The sequence below is a fragment of the Heptranchias perlo genome, chromosome 4, assembly GCF_035084215.1.
Source record: "Heptranchias perlo isolate sHepPer1 chromosome 4, sHepPer1.hap1, whole genome shotgun sequence".
In the NCBI taxonomy this organism is placed as follows: Eukaryota; Metazoa; Chordata; class Chondrichthyes; order Hexanchiformes; family Hexanchidae; genus Heptranchias; species Heptranchias perlo.
In genome coordinates, this window is record NC_090328.1 from 61,564,876 (window position 1) to 61,585,787 (window position 20,912).

General features: G+C 46.6%; 1 pseudogene; it reads right to left on the reverse strand.

Moving 5' to 3' along the window:
• The window catches only part of LOC137320633 (transcriptional regulator protein Pur-beta-like), a 54,458-nt pseudogene extending 34,588 nt beyond the window's left edge, over nucleotides 1-19,870 (reverse strand).
• Between the last annotated feature and the right edge of the window lie 1,042 nt (nucleotides 19,871-20,912).

A 20,912-nucleotide genomic window follows, 5' to 3' on the forward strand; every position in this document is an offset into this window, starting at 1 on the left:
CACTTGTCTGGCGCAAATGTTACTTGCCACTTATGAGCCCAAGCCTGGATGTTGTCCCAGTCTTGCTGCATGCGGGCTCGGACTGCTTCATTATCTGAGGGGTTGCGAATGGATCTGAACACTGTGCAATCATCAGCGAACATCCCCACTTCTGATCTTATGTTGGAGGGAAGGTCATTGATGAAGCAGCTGAAGATGGTTGGGCCCAGGACACTGGCTTGAGGAACTCCTGCAGCAATGTCCTGGGGCTGAGATGATTGGCCTCCAACAACCACTACCATCTTCAAGGTCATCAAGGGAAGTCTAGATTAAACTGCATTTACTTCAATGCAAGAAGTCTGATGGGCAAGGCAGATGAACTCAGGGCATGGATGGGTACATGGGACTGGGATGTTATAGCTATTACTGAAACATGGCTAAGGGAGGGGCAGGACTGGCAGCTCAATGTTCCAGGGTACAGATGCTATAGGAAAGATAGAGCAGGAGGTAAGAGAGGAGGGGGAGTTGCGTTCTTGATTAGGGAGAACATCACGGCAGTAGTGAGAGGGGATATATCCGAGGGTTCGCCCACTGAGTCTATATGGGTAGAACTGAAAAATAAGAAGGGAGAGATCACTTTGATAGGATTGTACTACAGACCCCCAAATAGTCAACGGGAAATTGAGGAGCAAATATGTAAGGAGATTACAGATAGCTGCAAGAAAAATAGGGTGGTAATAGTAGGGGACTTTAACTTTCCCAACATTGACTGGGACAGCCATAGCATTAGGGGCTTGGATGGAGAGAAATTTGTTGAGTGTATTCAGGAGGAATTTCTCATTCAGTATGTGGATGGCCCGACGAGAGAGGGGGCAAAACTTGACCTCCTCTTGGGAAATAATTGTAAACAATTTTACAACACCAAGTTATAGTCCAGCAATTTTATTTTAAATTCACAAGCTTTCGGAGGCTACCTCCTTCCTCAGGTGAACGATGTGGAAATAAGGAAGGGCAGGTGACAGAAGTGTTAGTGAGGGATCACTTTGGGACCAGTGATCATAATTCCATTAGTTTTAAGATAGCTATGGAGAATGATAGGTCTGGCCCAAAAGTTAAAATTCTAAATTGGGGAAAGGCCAATTTTGATGGTATTAGACAGGAACTTTCAGAAGTTGATTGGGAGAGTCTGTTGGCAGGCAAAGGGACGTCTGGTGAGTGGGAGGCTTTCAAAAGTGTGTTAACCAGGGTTCAGGGTAAGCACATTCCTTATAAAGTGAAGGGCAAGGCTAGTAGAAGTAGGGAACCTTGGATGACTCGGGAGATTGAGGCCCTAGTCAAAAGGAAGACGGAGGCATATGACATGCATAGACAGCTGGGATCATGTGGATCCCTTGAAGAGTATAGAGATTGCCGGAGTAGAGTTAAGAGAGAAATCAGGAGGGCAAAAAGGGGACATGAGATTGCTTTGGCAGATAAGGCAAAGGAGAATCCAAAGAGCTTCTACAAATACATAAAGGGCAAAAGAGTAACGAGGAAGAGAGTAGGGCCTCTTAAGGATCAACAAGGTCATCTATGTGCGGAACCACAAGAGATGGGTGAGATTCTGAATGAATATTTCACATCGGTATTTACGGTTGAGAAAGGCATGGATGTTAGGGAACTTGGGGAAATAAATAGTGATGTCTTGAGGAGTGTCCATATTACAGAGAGGGAGGTGCTGGAAGATTAACGCGCATCAAGGTAGATAAATCTCCGGGACCTGATGAAATGTATCCCAGGACGTTATGGGAGGTTAGGGAGGAAATTGTGGGTCCCCTAGCAGAGATATTTGAATCGACAGCTACAGGTGAGCTGCCTGAAGATTGGAGGGTAGCAAAAGTTGTGCCTTTGTTTAAGAAGGGCGGCAGGGAAAAGCCTGGGAACTACAGACCGGTGAGCCTGACATCTGTAGTGGGTAAGTTGTTAGAGGGTATTCTGAGGGACAGGATCTACAGGCATTTGGAGAGGCAGGGACTGATTAGGAACAGTCTCACGAATTTGATTGAGTTTTTTGAAGGGGTAACCAAGAAGATAGATGAGGGCTGTGCAGTAGATGTGGTCAACATGGACTTTAGCAAAGCCTTTGACAAGGTACCGCATGGTAGGTTGTTACATAAGGTTAAATCTCACAGGATCCAAGGTGAGGTAGCCAATTGGATACAAAATTGGATTGACGACAGAAGACAGAGGGTGGTTGTAGAGGGTTGTTTTTCAAACTGGAGGCCTGTGACCAGCGGTGTGCCTCAGGGATCGGTGCTGGGTCCGCTGTTACTTGTTATTTATATTAATGATTTGGATGAGAATTTAGGAGGCATGGTTTGTAAGTTTGCAGATGACACCAAGATTGGTGGCATTGTGGACAGTGAAGAAGGTTATCTAGGATTGCAACGGGATCTTGATAAATTGGGCCAGTGGGCCGATGAATGGCAGATGGAGTTTAATTTAGATAAATGTGAGGTGATGCATTTTGGTAGATCGAATCGGGCCAGGACCTACTCCGTTAATGGTAGGGCGTTGGGGAGAGTTATAGAACAAAGGGATCTAGGAGTACAGGTTCATAGCTCCTTGAAAGTGGAGTCACAGGTGGATAGGGTGGTGAAGAAGGCATTCGGCATGCTTGGTTTCATTGGTCAGAACATTGAATACAGGAGTTGGGATGTCTTGTTGAAGTTGTACAAGACATTAGTAAGGCCACACTTGGAATACTGTGTACAGTTCTGGTCACCCTATTATAGAAAGGATATTATTAAACTAAAAAGAGTGCAGAAAAGATTTACTAGGATGCTACCGGGACTTGATGGTTTGACTTATAGGGAGAGGTTGGATAGACTGAAACTTTTTTCCCTGGAGAGTAGGAGGTTTAGGGGTGATCTTATAGAAGTCTATAAAATAATGAGGGGCATAGATAAGGTAGATAGTCAAAATCTTTTCCCAAAGGTAGGGGAGTCTATAACGAGGGGGCATAGATTTAAGGTGAGAGGGGAGAGATACAAAATGGTCCAGAGGGGCAATTTTTTCACTCAAAGAGTGGTGAGTGTCTGGAACGAGCTGCCAGAGGCAGTAGTAGAGGCGAGTACAATTTTGTCTTTTAAAAAGCATTTGGACAGTTACATGGGTAAGATGGGTATAGAGGGATATGGGCCAAGTGGCAGGCAATTGGGACTAGCTTAGTGGTATAAACTGGGCGACATGGACATGTTGGGCTGAAGGGCCTGTTTCCATGTTGTAAACTTCTATGATTCTATGATTCTATCTTCCTTTGTGCTAGGTATGACTCCAGCCACTGGAGAGTTTTCCCCCTGATTCCCATTGATTTCAGTTTTACTAGGGCTCCTTGGTGCCACACTCGGTCAAATGCTGCCTTGATGTCAAGGGCAGTCACTCTCACCTCACCTCTGGAATTTAGCTCTTTTGTCCATGTTTGGACCAAGGCTGCAATGAGGTCTGGAGCCGAGTGGTCCTGGCGGAACCCAAACTGAGCATTGGTGAGCAGGTTATTGGTGAGTAAGTGCCGTTTGATAGCACTGTTGACGACACCATCCATCACTTTGCTGATGATTGAGAGTAGACTGATGGGGCGGTAACTGGCCGGATTGGATTTGTCCTGCTTTTTGTGGACAGGACATGCCTGGGCAATTTTCCACATTGTCGGGTAGATGCCAGTGTTGTTGCTGTACTGGAACAGCTTGGCGAGAGGCGCAGCTAGTTCTGGAGCACAAGTCTTCAGCACTACAGCCAGGATGTTGTCGGGGCCCATAGCCTTTGCTGTATCCAGTCACTCAGCCGTTTCTTGATATCACGTGGAGTGAATCGAATTGGCTGAAGACTGGCTTCTGTGATGGTGGGAATATCAGGAGGAGGCCGAGATGGATCATCCACTCGGCACTTCTAGCTGAAGATGGTTGCAAACGCTTCAGCCTTGTCTTTTGCACTCACGTGCTGGACTCCGCCATTATTGAGGATGGGGATGTTTGCAGAGCCTCCTCCTCCCGTTCGTTGTTTAATTGTCCACCACCATTCACGACTGGATGTGGCAGGACTGCGGAGCTTTGATCTGATCCGTTGGTTGTGGAATCGCTTAGCTCTGTCTATAGCATGTTGCTTCTGCTGTTTAGCATGCATGTAGTCCTGTGTTGTAGCTTCACCAGGTTGGCACCTCATTTTTAGATACGCCTGGTGCTGCTCCTGGCATGCTCTTCTGCACTCTTCTTTGAACCAGGGTTGATCCCCTGGCTTGTTGGTAATGGTGGAGTGAGGAATATGCCGGGCCATGAGGTTACAGATTGTGCTGGAATACAATTCTGCTTCTGCTGATGGCCCACAGCGCCTAATGGATGCCCAGCTTTGAGCTGCTTGATCTGTTCTGAATCTATCCCATTTAGCACGGTGGTAGTGCCACACAACATGTTGGATGGCGTCCTCAGTGCGAAGACGGGACTTCATCTCCATGAGGACTGTGCGGTGGGGATGTCGGGATGAGGCAGAGATGGATCAGTCATGACCTCCTTGGAGGACGACCAGCATCACCAGCCTCGCCGGCCACGCCATCCACCTCTGACACGTGGAGCTCCACAATACAGTGCTGTGACACATCCACCTGCACAGCAGAAGGGAGGGCAACCACAGAAAGAGATGCGTTGCAGAATGCACTACCCTCGTCACAGGGTCTACAGACCGAGGCTCAGCTTCCTGGACCTCTCTGAGCAGCAGTGCCCACGGAGGCTCAGAGTCACTCGACAAGTAGTCATGGACATCTGCAGCCTCCTTCATGCCGAGCTGCTCCCAGCTGGCCCGAGCACCATCTTCTTACCTGTTGCTGTCAAAGTCATCACTGCCCTCAACAACTTCTCCTCCGCATCCTTCCAGGGTGCCACTGGGGACATCGCCGACATCTTTCAGTCGTCCGCACAAAAGAGCCCTGCAAATACACCTACACCCACTCTTCAGTGACACAATGGGTGGCATCAGTTGTGGGTCTTCATTGTGATCCTCAGGAAAGGGCATTATTGCACAAACCAGATAAGATTTACAAAGATGTGGCAATTGTGGTTCCAATATAATATGTGATGTGAGTTGATCAGAAATCAAATGTCAGTAAAAACCATGACAAACCCACAAACACCCTTGTGCATCCCCTTCATGCTCACGACACGTTTGCCTTACGCTTCCTACTGCACATATGTGATGCATGCCCTGTGGCTGCAGCACAGGTAGTGACAGGTTGGGTGAGGCTGACCGTGAAAGAGATGCATGAGAGGGTGAGTATGAGATGGAGCCATGAGATTGTATGAGGATTGGGTTGAGTGGTAGTGGCGGGATGAGTACTGGCGAGGTGAGTAAGTGCAGGTAAGATGAGGATGAGCTTTGAGTGGGTGTGAAGAGTGATGTGACAGAGTAATGTTGGCAGTGCAGAAGGAGATGTGGGGTGGGGTCAGTGATGTGGTAGACGGAGTGTCGGGGAATGAGTAAGTGTACTTACTTCGGCTGACCTACTGAGGTCATTGAAGCACCTCCTGCATTGTATGCAGATGTGTGATATGTTGATGGTGCTGGTGACCTTCTCGGCCACCTCGAGCCAGGCCTTCGTGGTGGCAGAGGCAGGCCACTTCCTCCTGTCCGCTGGGGAGAATATCTCTGTCCTTCTCCTGACCCCATCCATTCGGACCTGGAGTAAGGCATCATTAAACCTGGGAGCAGCCTTTCCCCTGGGCTGCTCCATGCTGTAATTTTGGCTCCTTTCTGCAGCATCAGTCAGTGGAGGACTGCCCCTTTAAATAGGGCTCCTCCAGCTGACAGCCTATGATGCGGGTGCGCAGTCCGTACGCTGCGCAGCTTTCTAGCGCGAAACCTGGAAGCCAAGGTAAGTGACTTCAATTAGGCTGCGATCGCATGTGGAGCACCCCGGATTCACTGGGCACATTACCCATGCGCCCAGTCGACCCCCCGCTGCCAACCTGTCTCCCCCCTAAAATCGAGCCCTATATGTTAGCGTACGTATCTTGGCAACTTTGTTAGCCATCAAACGTCTTCCTGACCTGCTCTCAGGTTCTTGTCACAGGTAAGGCAGCATCACTCGCTCTGTCACCTCCATCCATGCTGCTCTTTATTGCAGGGTGGTCCTAATCTCCAAAAAGAATTACCAATTTCTGCAGGATCTCCAAAGCACTGTCCCTGAAGGGGGCAGTTCTTGCCCTGTCTCTGCTCCCATTCATTAGCGCCCCTCAGTTTCAAGGATGAAACAAGGGTACTTGAAGGGTGACCAGCAGCTTTATAAGAGCTACTGGCACCCGACAATCTGCCCCAATCCTGTGACGCTCCCAGAACATCAAGTGCTGAGCACTGGGGTGACCAAATGGTGAGCTGACTTCAAATTATACCATAAGGTTAGCAGGAAGCATCAAAGGCATGCTCAGTGTGACTGCACCAGGACCACATTATCTGCCCTTAGTAGCCACCAAGATAAAACACCACCCTGACCATCTAACCTTAAATGTAACATCCTCGAATTTGTAAGCTGTACATAGCAACCATTTTCCCATTACAATCGTAAGTGCTTTATTCTTCGCAACGCTTTATTCATTGTAACACGCCCTTATGTTAATACCACGTGTATTAGCATAAAATATGAGAGATAAATTTATGTTAATCCATGCTCCCTCATTTCATCATCTGTTTATGTCTGGGTGATTGGGAATATATTACTACAGACAGTACCTGAGTTTCTGGGATGTCTACATTCATAACTTCAATCTAGAAATTTTCATCCTTGTCCCACCAGACAGAGCTTTGTGTACTGGGAATACATGTTGGCAATTCAGGCATGTGCCAACCCACAATTTTTCATTCATTAAAAATAAAATTAAGAAGAAAAGCATGGGGGCTTTTGCCAGAAAACCCCCATATGCACTCTTGGCTCCTGAGCTCCATCCAGGAGTTGAAAGCATCAATTTAATTATATCGTAATTATTTGCAGTAGACTCATTTAAAATTCTAGCTAAATTTAAATCTGAAAATATTCCAAAAATATGACTCTTTTAACATGTTGGTCTTACTCAGTACAGGAAAACCCTCTGTGATTATTTCACATTTAGCACCCATGCTAAGACTGCAGTGCTAACATTCATTTAGATTTTTCATAACTATTTGTACATTCTGAGAGAGAGTCAGGACAAGAAATTTCAAATTATCTCCATAAAGAAAACATTTCTAAGTATCTTCTTTTTCTCCCTATGGGGAAATGTATTGCCTATGCTCTGTACCTTTGCCCAATTGGTCAGGCTGAGATCAAGAAGTCACTGGGGATAATTTTGACTTTGTGCGATGGTGTAAAACAGGCGATAGCAAATCGGCAGGCCGTCTTACATCTCTCCCGATTTTTATTTCCATTGACTTCTATCGCACAAAGTCAAAATTACTCCCAGTGTGTGTGGAATAGTAGATGTAACCTGAAATTCTACTAGTTCACAACACAGTGCGTTACCATACCAACAGTGAACAGCATCAGATCATCCTTTTGAATCTTGCTATAATGATCACATCCGATAGTATGGGTGGAATTGCTTTACAGGAGGTTTTAACTGTACCTGGCCAGTAATCATCGACAGAACCATGCAGACACAATAAAAAGTTTGAGCAAATTTCTGATTGTAATTATGTACAGAGCAATTCACCAGAAAGCTTTCTTGAGCCTCCTGATGACTAACTCTAGCCTGTTATTGTGTTGAAATGGTTTGTTGCTTGAGTGCACTGATTGATAACCTGCTTTTCTATGTCTCAAACTATTTTTGTTTTATCCAACTGTGCTCATCACTCTATCTTAGCTTGGTAATGAAAATGGAGAGGGTAAGGAGTGGTCTAAGAAAGGAGGCTCAGAGGCCATTACACATCAGAAGGTGATGTTATCTGCACTGTTCCCTGTGCTCTATCACTTCAGCTGTTGACTGGTGTCCTGTCTCAATAGAGAGCAGCATATTCAAAAGATAAAAGATTGTCAACTACAAACCACGGCCTTACTGATGAATATTTCAAAGCTCATAGAAACCACTGAATTGTTACTGTACATGACAGAAGTATTTATTTTGATTCAAGTAGCTTTGCTTAATGCATTTGTACCAGATTACTTAGGGCGAAACAGGAAGCACTACATTGTCTCAATTGCAAAGCCTGCTGTCTCTTTTTCACTTTGGGATTACAGCAGACCAATCAATTTACATCACTGCAATTCCCATGGTACTGAAGTGAAACAATTATTGAACAGTTACCATATAGTAAGAGGAAAAGAACTTAACGGGGGTTATATTGGATAACCCACGAAAACGGGCGCTGGGATCGCGGAGCGCGATTAACCTGCACCCGTTGGTAGTGATGCAGGCAGCACGTAACATTCGTGCTGCCTGATAATTTCAATGATAGCTGCGTGCAGTCAGCGCTACTTGCACTGTTGATTGGCTGCACGGATCAGCAGGGTGCCTTGATATCGGGATGGCTAGCGCTACTTAAAGGCAGCCTGCACCTCTTAAAGGGGAGGTGCACTGTGGCTGCAGGAAATGGTGTGAAGTGATTCCTGGGCTGTGATAGTTGGAAGAATGGCTGCGCCTGCGAGAGAGTGTGCACCAAGGTTCTCTGATGTTGCACTAGAGGCCTTGGTGGAGGAGGTGGACAGGGGGGCAAGAGGCCCTCCAGACATATGCTTAAGAGGCAGTGGAAGGAAATAGCGGACGAGGTCAATGCCAGGAGGACAGCACCAAGAACATGGATGAAGTGCAGGACAAGAGTGGTCAAGGTGAGTGAATTCAACTTTCAAGTGGCATATCCTACCAACTGCACCACTAGCCTCATCCACTGCTCAATGCACTACACACATCCCAATCACACACCTACCAACAAACTCTTTCAATCAGTACTCAACCCTTCAAGTCAGATGCTTCATCTCTCCTCGCTCTTAGTAACAGGAACATAGGAACAGGAGTAGGCCATTTATCCCCTCAAGCTTGTTCTGCCATTCAATGAGATCATGGCTGATCTGTGACCTAACTCCATATACCTGCCTTAGCCCCATATCCCTTAATATCTTTGGTTAACAAAAATCTATCAAACTCAGATTTAAAATTAACAATTGAGCTAGCATCAACTGCCATTTGCGGAAGAGAGTTCCAAACTTCTACCACCCCTTGTGTGTATAAATGTTACCTGACTTCACTCCTGAAAGTCCTGGATCTAATTTTTAGGCTATGTCCCCTAGTCCTGGACTCCCCAACCAGTGGAAATAGTTTATCTCTATCTACCCGATCAGTTCCCCTTAATATCTTGAAAACTTCGGTCAAATCACCCCTTAATCCACTAAATTACAGGGAATACATGCTAATTTGTATAATCTCTCCTCGTAATTTAACCCATGAAGTCCAGGTATCATTCTAGTAAATCTACGCTGCACTCCCTCCAAGGCTAATGTATTCTTCCTAAGGTGCGGTACCCAGAACTGAACACAGTACTCCAGGTGTGGTCTAACCAGGGCTTTGTATAGCTGTAGCATAACTTCTACCCCCTTGTATTCCAGTCCCCTAGATATTAATGCCAGCATTCAATTAGCCTTTTTAATTATTTTCTGTACCTGTCCATGACATTTTAATGATCTATGTACATGGACTCCTAAGTCTCTTAGGACCTCCACTGTTTCGAGCTTTTCACCATTTAGAAAGTACTCTGATCTATCCTTTTTAGGTCCAAAGCGGATGACCTCACACTTCTCTACATTGAAATCCATTTGCCAGTTTTGCCCATTCATTTAATTTATTAATATCTCTCTGTAATTTTATGCTTCCATTTACAATGACAGCAACAATGCCTATCATTGTGTCATCGGCAAACTTGGATATGTGGCTCTCTATCCTGTCATCTAAGTCGTTAAAAAATACAATGAAGAGTTGAGGCCCCAACACAGATCTATGTGGGACACCACTAATCACATCCTGCCAATTTGAGTACCTGCATATTATCCCTACTCTCTGTCTCCTGCCGCTCAGCCAATTCCCTAACCAGGTCAATAATTTGCCTTCAATTCCATGAGCTTCAACATTAGCTAACAGTCTCGAGGGATTTTATCGAATGCCTTCTGGAAGTCCATATAAACAACATCCATAGACATTCCCCTGTCTACTACTTTAGTCACCTCTTCAAAAAAATTCAATCAGGTTGGTCAGGCATGACCTACCCTTTGCAAATCCATGCTGGCTCTCTCTGAACAGCTGAAAATTTTCAAGGTGTTCAGTCACCCTATCCTTAATTATAGACTCTAGGAATTTCCCGACAACAGATGTTAGGCTAACTGGTCTATAATTCCCTGGTGTCCCTCTTTCACCTTTCTAAAATACTGGAGTGACATGTGCAATTTTCCAATCTAAAGGAATGGTTCCTGGATCGAGAGAACTTTGGAAGATTATAGTTAGGGCTTCTGCAATGTTCTCACCTACTAACCCGGAGATGGAAACATGCTGGTCCTGGGGATTTGTCACTCTTTAGTGCCATTATTTTCTTCATTACTGTTAATTTGCTTACATTAATTATGGTGAGTCCCCATCCCTGATTCAAAATTAGTTTCCTTGGGGTGTCTTGCATGCTATCCTCTTCTTCGACTGCAAATACTGATGCAAAGTAATTATTTAACATGTTTGCTATTTCCTTATTTTCATTTACATTATCACCATTATCAGTTTTCAAGGGGCCTACATTGTTCTTGACCACCTTCCCTTTCCTAATTGTAAAAATTTTGTGTTGATTTTGATATCCCTTGCAAGTTTCTTTTCATACTCCAAAGGTGATATGAGGAAAAACATTTTTTACGCAGCAAGCAGTTATGATTTGGAATGCACTGCCTGAAAGGGTGATGGAAGCAGTTTCAATCATGGAGGAAAAGGAATTGGATAAATACTTGAAGGGAATAAATTTGCACGGCTACAGGGAAAGAACAGAGGAATGGGATTATCTGGATTGCTCTTACAAAGAGCCGGCACAGGCTCGATGGGCTGAATGGTTACACCACAGAAGGAGCCCATTCTATGATCCTACTCCCTTTTTGTAGCTCTTACTATCTGTTTTGTCACCCTTTGCTGTTCTTTGTATCTCTCCCAGTCACCTGGGCTATTTTTTACATTTTGTATGCTTTTTCTTTTAGTTTTATGTTGTCCCTTAACTCTTCTTTGTTGTCCATGGCTGTTTTTTTTTACAAGTAGAGCTCTTGCCCCGTAGAGGTATAAACTGGTTCTGTATCACATTAAATTCTTTTTTGAACACCTCCCACAGATTTTCTGTCGTTTTATCCATTAGCAGATTTGCCCAGTTTATTATGGACAGTCTCTGTCTCATTCCATTGAAGTCGGCCTTACCTAAATTTAGAGTCTTAGGGGCTGATTTTCGGATGGCCACATTGGGGGCGGGGGGGCTCCTAAAATGGCGGAATCCAGCAGCGGGTTCGGAGCCCGGCTCCAATCAGCTCACTTCTGGGTTCCCCAATGACACGTTCGGGTGCGCGCGCAGCTCCTGCATGCGGGACTCCCACCGGCAATTAAAGCCGGAGGGATGCTGCTTTTGATCGTTATTTAGCTAGTTGAGGTACCTTGACAGACCTCATTGACAGGAGATTTTGGCAGGGGTGCAATTTTGAAGGATCCTCAGCGTGTTTCCCGTGCTGTGGGAAACACTCCCTGTTGGAGCAGACGTGTTTCAGCCAGCAGCCAGTGGGAGATGCAAAGGATTATTTGACAGTTCGGGAGAAAACATCATTTATTGCAGCAGGGCATTCTGTCACTTCAGTCAAAGTTTTGGCTGCAACACCTTTGTCTTTCCACTCAAAATTATTAAGTTATACCCTAAACTCTGCTGTGCAAACACATTTACCTACTAAGTGGACCCCCTCAAACTCACACCATCAGGATGGGGGGGCGACGTAGCTGCATTCATCACTTCACCCGAGGACGAGCAACATCACCAGCCTTGCCAGGCACACCGTCCACCTTCGCCACGTGGAGCTCCACAACACAGTGCTGCGCCACAGGCACCTGCACAAAATAGTCGTGCAACTACACATACACCCACTGTAGGGTGACCCAATGGGTGGTATCAAGTGTGGGTGCTCATGGTGAACCTCATGAAAGGAACTTATTACACAAGCCAGTCAAGAATGGCCAAGATGTGGCAGTAGTGGTGACAATGATAATATTTAATGTGCCATTAACAAAAATCAAATATAAATAAAAAATATGACAAACCGTCAAACACCCTTGTGCATCTCCTTTGTGCTCACAAAACCTTCGCTTCCGACTACTCCTACGTGGTGCTTCCCCTGTGGCTGCAGCAGAGGTAATGGCAGGTTGCTCTTGTTCATGCCCTGACCGATTAGAGGCTTTGGGCCTACGCCCTCTGGGTTTTGGTGCCCGTGAGGGCCCCTCCAAAGACAGCTCCACCTGCACCTGTGCAGGGCCAGACTCGACCACCTGGAGAGGAGGCAGCATTGCAGGTACTGGTTGAGAGGGGGGCAACGGGTGAGACGTGGGGGCGCTTTGAGTGGCGTCCCCACTTCCATGTCCCCTCACGCCATCATCCCTCTCCTGGGCCAGGCCCACATCATAGAATCATAGAAGTTACAACATGGAAACAGGCCCTTCGGCCCAACATGTCCATGTCGCCCAGTTTATACCACTAAGCTAGTCCCAATTGCCTGCACTTGGCCCATATCCCTCGATACCCATCTTCCCCATGTAACTGTCCAAATGCTTTTTAAAAGACAAAATTGTACCCGCCTCTACTACTGCCTCTGGCAGCTCGTTCCAGACACTCACCACCCTTTGAGTGAAAAAATTGCCCCTCTGGATCCTTTTGTATCTCTCCCCTCTCACCTTAAATCTGTGCCCCCTCGTTATGCCTACCGCCCTGCTGGATAACAGTTTGGAGGACATGTGTGAAGCCTTGTAAGGCCAGTGCTAGTGTATCTGCCTGCCTGTTTAAGGCGGCAGAAAGTTGCTCACCCTGAGCCCGAAGGGCCGTTGTCAGGGCCTCAATGGTGAGCCGTGCTTGAAGCTCCATGGAGGCTATTCTTCCCTCCATCGCAGACATTCCCGCACTTACCCGCGACTCTATCTCAGAGATGCCCTCACGTCCCTGTGACAGTATCTCAGAGATGCCCTCACGTCCCTGTGACAGTATCTCAGAGATGCCCCCCTGTACCTGTGCCACCATTTCACTCATGCAGGAGTTGGACTCCTCCATTGTGGAGAGTGCGCGTGGTACCTGTTCCAGCACCTCGCAAATGTGCTGCTGCCCCTCGAACATTCTCCTTTTAAAGGATGGCCCCCCGGGGTTCAGCATCTGTGTCCAGCTGAGCAGAGCCTAGAGAAGAGTGCTCCCACCGACGCGTACTCTCCACAGCTGCCCCTGCTCATGCTCACGTGTGTGGTGACTCACCATGTGCAACCCTAACTAAGTGGGGACCGGGACCCACCAAAATGTGTGTATCTGCGCTGGTGGATGGCTCGCTCAGATGTGGCAGTGCCCCCTCAGAGGCCGGCAGGTCCTCTGAGGAATTGCCCTCCGCCGTCACGGCGGTTGCTGAAGGCCCTGTAAGAGAACAGAAGGCAATATTAAGCATGATGACAGATGTTGAGGTTCTGAAGATGGCAAGGCATGTTAACATCAATGCTATTGTGAGTGCTGAATGTTAAAGTTCTGTCATCAGCCGTTTGTTGGGTGGCAGTCTAAACATCCCCGACGGACAGGCACTCGAGGGTACGGCTCAGTTCAAGAGCCTCCTGCCCGGCGTCTGTGAGGATGACCTGATGTTGTGGCCCCCCTCTGGTCTTCGCCCTCTCCCATGCATTCTGGGCTCCCTTCTCCTATAAGGGGAGAAAGTAGAGAGGCGTGAGTGAGTGATGGTGACATGGCCAACTGCTGAATGCATTGGTTTGGGTGAGGCTGACCGTGAAAGATATGCATCAGAGGGTGAGTATGAGACGGAGCCATGAGATTGTACGAGGATTGGGTTGAGTGGTAGTGGTGGGATGAGTACTGGGGAGGTGAGTAAGTGCAGATAAGATTAGGATGAGCTTTGAGTGGGTGTGAGGAATGATGCGATAGAGTAGTGTTGGCAGTGCAGAAGGAGATGTGGGGTGGGGGCGGTGGTGTGAAAGATGGAGTGTAGGAGAATCAGTAAGTGTACTCACTTTGGCTGACCTAGTTAGGTCATTGAAGCGCTTCCTGCACTGGATCCATGTTCGGGAGACGTTGCTGATGTTGGTGACCTCCTCTGCCACCTCGAGCCAGGCCTTCTTGTGGCAGAGACAGGCCACTTTCTCCCATCCGCTGGGTAGAAAATATCCCTCCTCCTCCTCACCCCATCCAGTAGGACCTGGAGTGAGGCATCGGTAAATCTGGGAGCAGCCTTTCCCCTGGTCTGCTCCATGCTGTACTTTTGGTTGTTTGCTTCAGGAGCAGCATTGGAGGACTGCCCCTTTAAATAGGGCTCCTCCAGCTGACAGCCTGTGATATGGGTGTGCAGTCCGCCCGCTGCGCAGTTTGACGACGGGAAACCTGGAAGCCATGGTAAGTGCCTTCAATTTACCTGTGATTGTGTGGGAAATGGATGGATTTTACTGGGCGGGTTACCCACGCGCCCGGTGGGCCCCCCCCCCCGCTGCCATCCCGCCTCCCTGCTAATATCGGGACCTTAGTAGCTGATACGGGTTTCTCCCTTTCAAACACAATGTTGAACTTGATCATATTATGATCGCTATTAGATAAATGTTCACAAACTGTTAGGCTGTTAATTAAATTTGGCTCACTATTCATTATTAAATCTAATATAGCCTGCCCCCTTGTTGGTTCTAGGACATATTGTTGCAGAAAGCTGTCCTAAGCATGAGCTCGTCTGCTTATTCCAATCTATATGAAAGTTAAAACCCCCCATTAAAACCACTCTGCCTTTACTACATGCTTTTCTAATCTCTGCATTTATACATTCTGCCACTTCTCAGCTGCTACTAGGGGGCCTATACACAACCTTGACTACAGCCTTAAATCCTTTTCTATTTCTTAATTCTACCCATAAAGTCCACACTGCCTGTTACCTCTCATTATATCCACTCTTATCACTGAAGTAATTTCATCCTTAATCACTAAGGCTGCTCCTCCCCGTCTACCAGTTTCCCTTTCCTTCCTGTAGACCTTATAACCTGGTATATTCAGTTCCCAGTCCTGACCGTCTTGCAGACGTGTCTCAGTAATGGCTACCAGGTCTTACCCTCTAATTTGAATTTGCACCTGCAATTCATTCAATTTGTTCCTTATACTCCATGTGTTTGTATAAAGAACACTTATTTGGGCCATACTCCCTAACCTGTCCTTCTGCTCTAATGTTGTTCTCACACATTGCTTATTTCTCTCTCCTGATTTAATTACTTTACATCTTTTAGTTTTCCCTTCACCTCTCGTGCATAAAGCATAATTTCTGACTATTACTCTACTCTCTTCCTTTTCATTTGTTTTAGAATTATTATTTATATTACCCATTTCCACCTGAACAGCCCCCCCATTTACTAGTTTAAAGTCCTTGTGACCGCCCTATTTATCCTTTCTGCTAGAACCCTGGTCCCAGCTCAGTTCAAGTGGAGCCCATCCCAGCGGTACAGTTCCTTCCTGTCCCAGTACTGGTGCCAATGTCCCATGAAATGGAACCCCTCTTTCCCACACCATTCCTTCAGCCACATGTACATCTCCCTAATCTGCTTATCCTTACACCAATTTGCACATGGGTCAGGTAATAATCCAGAGATTATAACCCTTGAGGTCCTGTTTTTGAAAAAAAAAATAGCTCCTAACACCTGGTACTCTCTGAACAAGACCTCTTGCCTACACTTTTCTATGTTGTTGGTCCCAACATGGACTATAACAACTGGATCCTTCCCATCCTATATCCTTTCAAGCCAGTTCGAGATGTCCCTCACCCTGCAACCAGATAGGCAACATACCATGTGGGACTCTCAATCTTACTTACAAAGGATGCTATCTGTTGCCCTAATTATTGAATTCCCTACAACTACCACATCACACTTCTTCTCCTTCTCCCTTTGGACAGCCTCCTGCCGTTACGGTCAGTATTTTGGCTGTCCTTCAACAGTCTTTATCCTTATCCTTACAGGTAGCAAGTGCATTGTGCCTGTTCGATAGTATCAGTTTCTGCAAATCCTCATTCTCTATCTCACCTCAGTTCCTCTTACTCCATACGCTATCGGTCACACCAACCCAGTTTTGATCCTGTACTTCTCTACAAGGTGTGACCGAGGTTTGGAGCAAATTGTCCAGATGCTCCTCCTCCTCCCTTATGTGTCAGAGTGTCTTCAACTCACACTCCAGCTCAATGACTCTGAGCTGGAGAGATTCAAGATAGAGACATCTACTGCAGATGTGTTTGCTTAGGACATTCTCAAAGTCCACAAACTCCCACATACTGCAGTCCAGACACTCAACCTGCTCTGTCATATCTTAGTCTATATTTATTTATAGATAATTACTTCTTAGTCTGTCTTGGTGTGTTTTTTTTTGTTAAAATTTAGCACCTAATTCCCACTCTTGCCAAATTTTCAAGTTCCAATATAATTCACAATGTATTCTGTCCTTCAGCAGATAACTTTCCACATCATACACCTTTTGAGAACACCAGTTACAACTGCTCAATCAGTTTCCAGCTCACAGTAATTACTTTCTATTCAGGCAATCACTTACAGCTGATCGACTGTTAACTATTAACTGCCACTGACTTGCAGTTTCTGTTAACCATTAACTAACTTGCAGTTTGTTGTAAAGTTCTAAGTTAAATTTTAAACTAAATTTTAATTTCAATTCACCTATTACTTTACCACAGAGTCCCACTCTCACCAAATTCTCAAGTTCCCACAGGCAACATCAAGGGCACTGGCGGAGTGATTGACACTGCGCGTAGTTTAGAGGCTAGGATAGAGGAGGGATCTGCACATTGTGAGACACTGGGCACAAATTCACGGGAGTCAGGGCGGGGGGAACGGATACCGTAGGTGCCAGTTCGCCGGAGGGTGAGATTGCACACTAGTTCTGCTGCAGAGGAGTCAGATGATGACTTCGATGGGCCAGGCTGCAGAAGACGGCTGATGAATGTACACCACCAAAGGCTTGGTGCACTGGAAGCCTTGCCAGAAAGCCTGCGCACAATGTCAAGGAGCACAGAGGAGTCCAGTCCATCTTGGCACAGGGCTTTGCGTAGAGCTTGGAGTCCATCCTTTCCCACATGGAACAGGTGGTCACCTCCATCAGTACACCTGTGGAACCCACCATGATACAGCGTCTGATGACCGATACTACAGCTTCCATTGCAGCACAAACATCTGGCATCAAAGGTCTGACTGCTGCATTTGGAGCTCAGACTGCTGCCTTGGGAGCTCAGACTGCTGCCGTAGAAGCTCAGACTGCTGCTATTGTGGCTCTGGGTATCACTGTGGAAAGGGGCTTCCAGGGCATCACAGCAGCCCAGCAATCTGTTGGAGAACAGATCACCAGGATTGCTGAGGCGCCACCCCGGGAGAGTGACAGTGGTGCCATGGAAGATGAACCTGCTATCCTCTCTCTGGACAACAGCACTCCTGCTCCCGCCCCTGTCACTCAGCCCTTGATGTTGCCTGTCAGCCAGCCAGGCCAGACTGCTGCAGCCAGGCCGAGATGGTGTAGTCTGAAGCGGGGCCCTCCCGGCCCAGAGCTGCTCAAGGTGGTCCTCCAAGGTCATCTGCACTCTCCTCCAATGACAGCCTCCCACCACCCATGCTCCAGCCACTGGGGATGCACCTCCTAGGAGCACTAGGAAAGGTAAAGGCACACGAACAACAGGCGCTAAGGGAATGCACAAGGGTGAATAGTTTCATTTTGTTTGCATCATTTTATGTGTTCATTTATAAATGTGGATTTGAATTTGCATTTAGGAACATAGGAACAGGAGTAGGCCATTCAGCCCCTCGTGCCTGCTCCGCCATTTGATAAGATCATGGCTGATCTGTGATCTAACTCCATATACCCGCCTTTGGCCCATATCCCTTAATACCTTTGGTTGCCAAAAAGCTATCTATCTCAGATTCAAATTTAGCAATTGAGTTAGTATCAATTCCCATTTGCGGAAGAGAGTTCCAAACTTCTACAACCCTTTGTGTGTAGAAATGTTTTCTAATCTCACTCCCGAAAGGTCTGGCTCTAATTTTTAGACTGTGCCCCCTACTCCTAGAATCCCCAACCAGCGGAAATAGTTTCTCTCTATCCACCCTATCTGTTCCCCTTAATATCTTATAAACTTCGATCAGATCACCCCTTAACCTTCTAAACTCTAGAGAATACAACCCCAATTTGTGCAATCTCTCCTCGTAACTTAACCCATGAAGCCCTGGTATCATTCTAGTAAACCTACGCTGCACTCCCTCCAATGCCAATATGTCCTTCCGAAGGTGTGGTGCCCAGAACTGCTCACAGTACTCCAGGTGCGGTCTAACCAGGGTTTTGTATAGCTGCAGTATAACTTCTACCCCCTTGTACTCTAGTCCTCTAGATATAAAGGCCAACATTCCATTAGCCTTATTGATTATTTTCTGCACCTGTTCATGACACTTCAATGATCTATGTACCTGAACCCCTAAGTCCCTTTGGACATCCACTGTTTTTAACTTTTTACCATTTAGAAAGTACTCTGTTCTATCCTTTGTTGATCCAAAGTGGATGACCTCACATTTGTCTACATTGAATTCCATTTGCCACGGTTTTGCCCATTCAACTAATCTATCAATATCGCTTTGTAATTTTATGTTTTCATCTACACTGCTTACAATGCCACCAATCTTTGTGTCATCGGCAATCTTAGATATGAGACTTTCTATGCTTTCATCTAAGTCGTTAATAAACATTGTGAATAATTGATGCCCCAAGACAGATCCCTGCGGGACTCCACTAGTCACATCCTGCCAATGTGAGTACCTACTCATTATCCCTACTCTCTGTCGCCTTTCGCTCAGCCAACTTCCTAACCAAGTCCGTACTTTTCCCTTGATTCCATGGGCTTCTATCTTAGCTAACAGTCTCTTATGTGGAACTTTATCATATGCCTTCTGGAAGTCCATATAAATAACATCCATTGACATTCCCCTGTCCACTACTTTAGTCACCTCTTCAAAAAATTCAATCAGGATTGTCAGGCACGACCTACCTTTCATAAATCCATGCTGGTTCTCTCTGATTAACTGAAAATTCTCGAGGTGTTCAGTCACCCTATCCTTAATTATAGACTCCAGCATTTTCCCCACAACAGATGTTAGGCTAACTGGTCTATAATTCCCTGGTTTCCCTCTCTCTCCTTTCTTAAAAAGCGGAGTGACATGTGCAATTTTCCAATCTAGAGGGACAGTTCCTGAATCTAGAGAACTTTGAAAGATTTTAGTTCGGGCATCTGCAATGTGCTCACCTGGTGGTGGTTTTTATTTATTCGATGAGCTGAGGGAGGAATCAATATGTAATCATAAGGAGTACGATTTGATGATCTTGTGGGAGAGGAAAGGGAAGGAGTGTGGGGCTGTTGGTGAATGGGGAGGTGTCATTGTGGTTACCGGTATCGCTCATTAATAGTCTAATCACGCAGAGCCCCGGCAGACATGGCCTGTCTACCTTGTAGCCTCTCGGCCTCTTCCTTCACTACCTGCTGCACTTCCTCCTCCATCTGTTCCTCCTCCTCCGCCTCTTCCACTACTTCCTCTGCTACTTGCTCAGGTTCTCGCCTGATAGGTGGTGACAAGGACTGTTCCCTCATAGTGGCGAGGTTGTGCAGCATGCAACATACAACGACAAATCTTAATACTCGCTCAGATGAGTAGTGCAGGGCTCCTCCAGTGCGGTCCAGGCAGTGGAAGCGTTAGAAACACAGAAACATAGAAAATAGGAGCAAGAGTGACTCACCTCCTGACTCCCCAAAGCCTTTCCACCACCTACAAGGCACAAGTCAGGAGTGTGATGGAATAATCTCCACTTGCCTGGATGAGTGCAGCTCCAACAACACTCAAGAAGCTCGACACCATCCAGGACAAAGCAGCCCACTTGATTGGCACCCCATCCACTACCCTAAATATTCACTCCCTTCACCACTGGCGCACTGTGGCTGCAGTGTGTACCATCCACAGGATGCACTGTAGCAACTCGCCAAGGCTTCTTCGACAGCACCTCCCAAACCCGCGACCTCTACCACCTAGAAGGACATGAGCAGCAGGCACATGGTAACAACACCACCTGCACCTTCCCCTCCAAGTCACACACAATCCTGACTTGGAAATATATCGCCGTTCCTTCATCGTTGCTGGTTCAAAATCCTGGAACTCCCTTCCTAACAGCACTGTGGGAGAACCTTCACCAGGCAGACTGCAGTGGTTCAAGAAGGCGGCTCACCACCACCTTCTCAAGGGCAATTAGGGATGGGCAATAAATGCCGGCCTCGCCAGCGACGCCCACATCCCATGAACGAATAAAAAAAAATTCGGCCCTCAGGCCTGCTCCGCCATTCAAAATGATCATGGCTGATCGTCTAACTCAGTACCCTGTTCCCGCTTTTTCCCCATATCCCTTGATCCCTTTGGCATTAAGGAATATATCTCCCTCCTTCTTGAATACATCTAATGACTTGGCCTCCACTGCCTTCTGTGGTAGAGAATTCCACAGGTTCACCACCCTCTGAAGAAATTTCTCCTCATCTCGGTGCTAAATGGCATACCCCGTATCCTGAGACTGCGACCCCTGGTTCTGGACTCCACAGCCATCGGGAACATCCTCCCTGCATCTAGTCTGTCTAGTCCTGTTAGAAT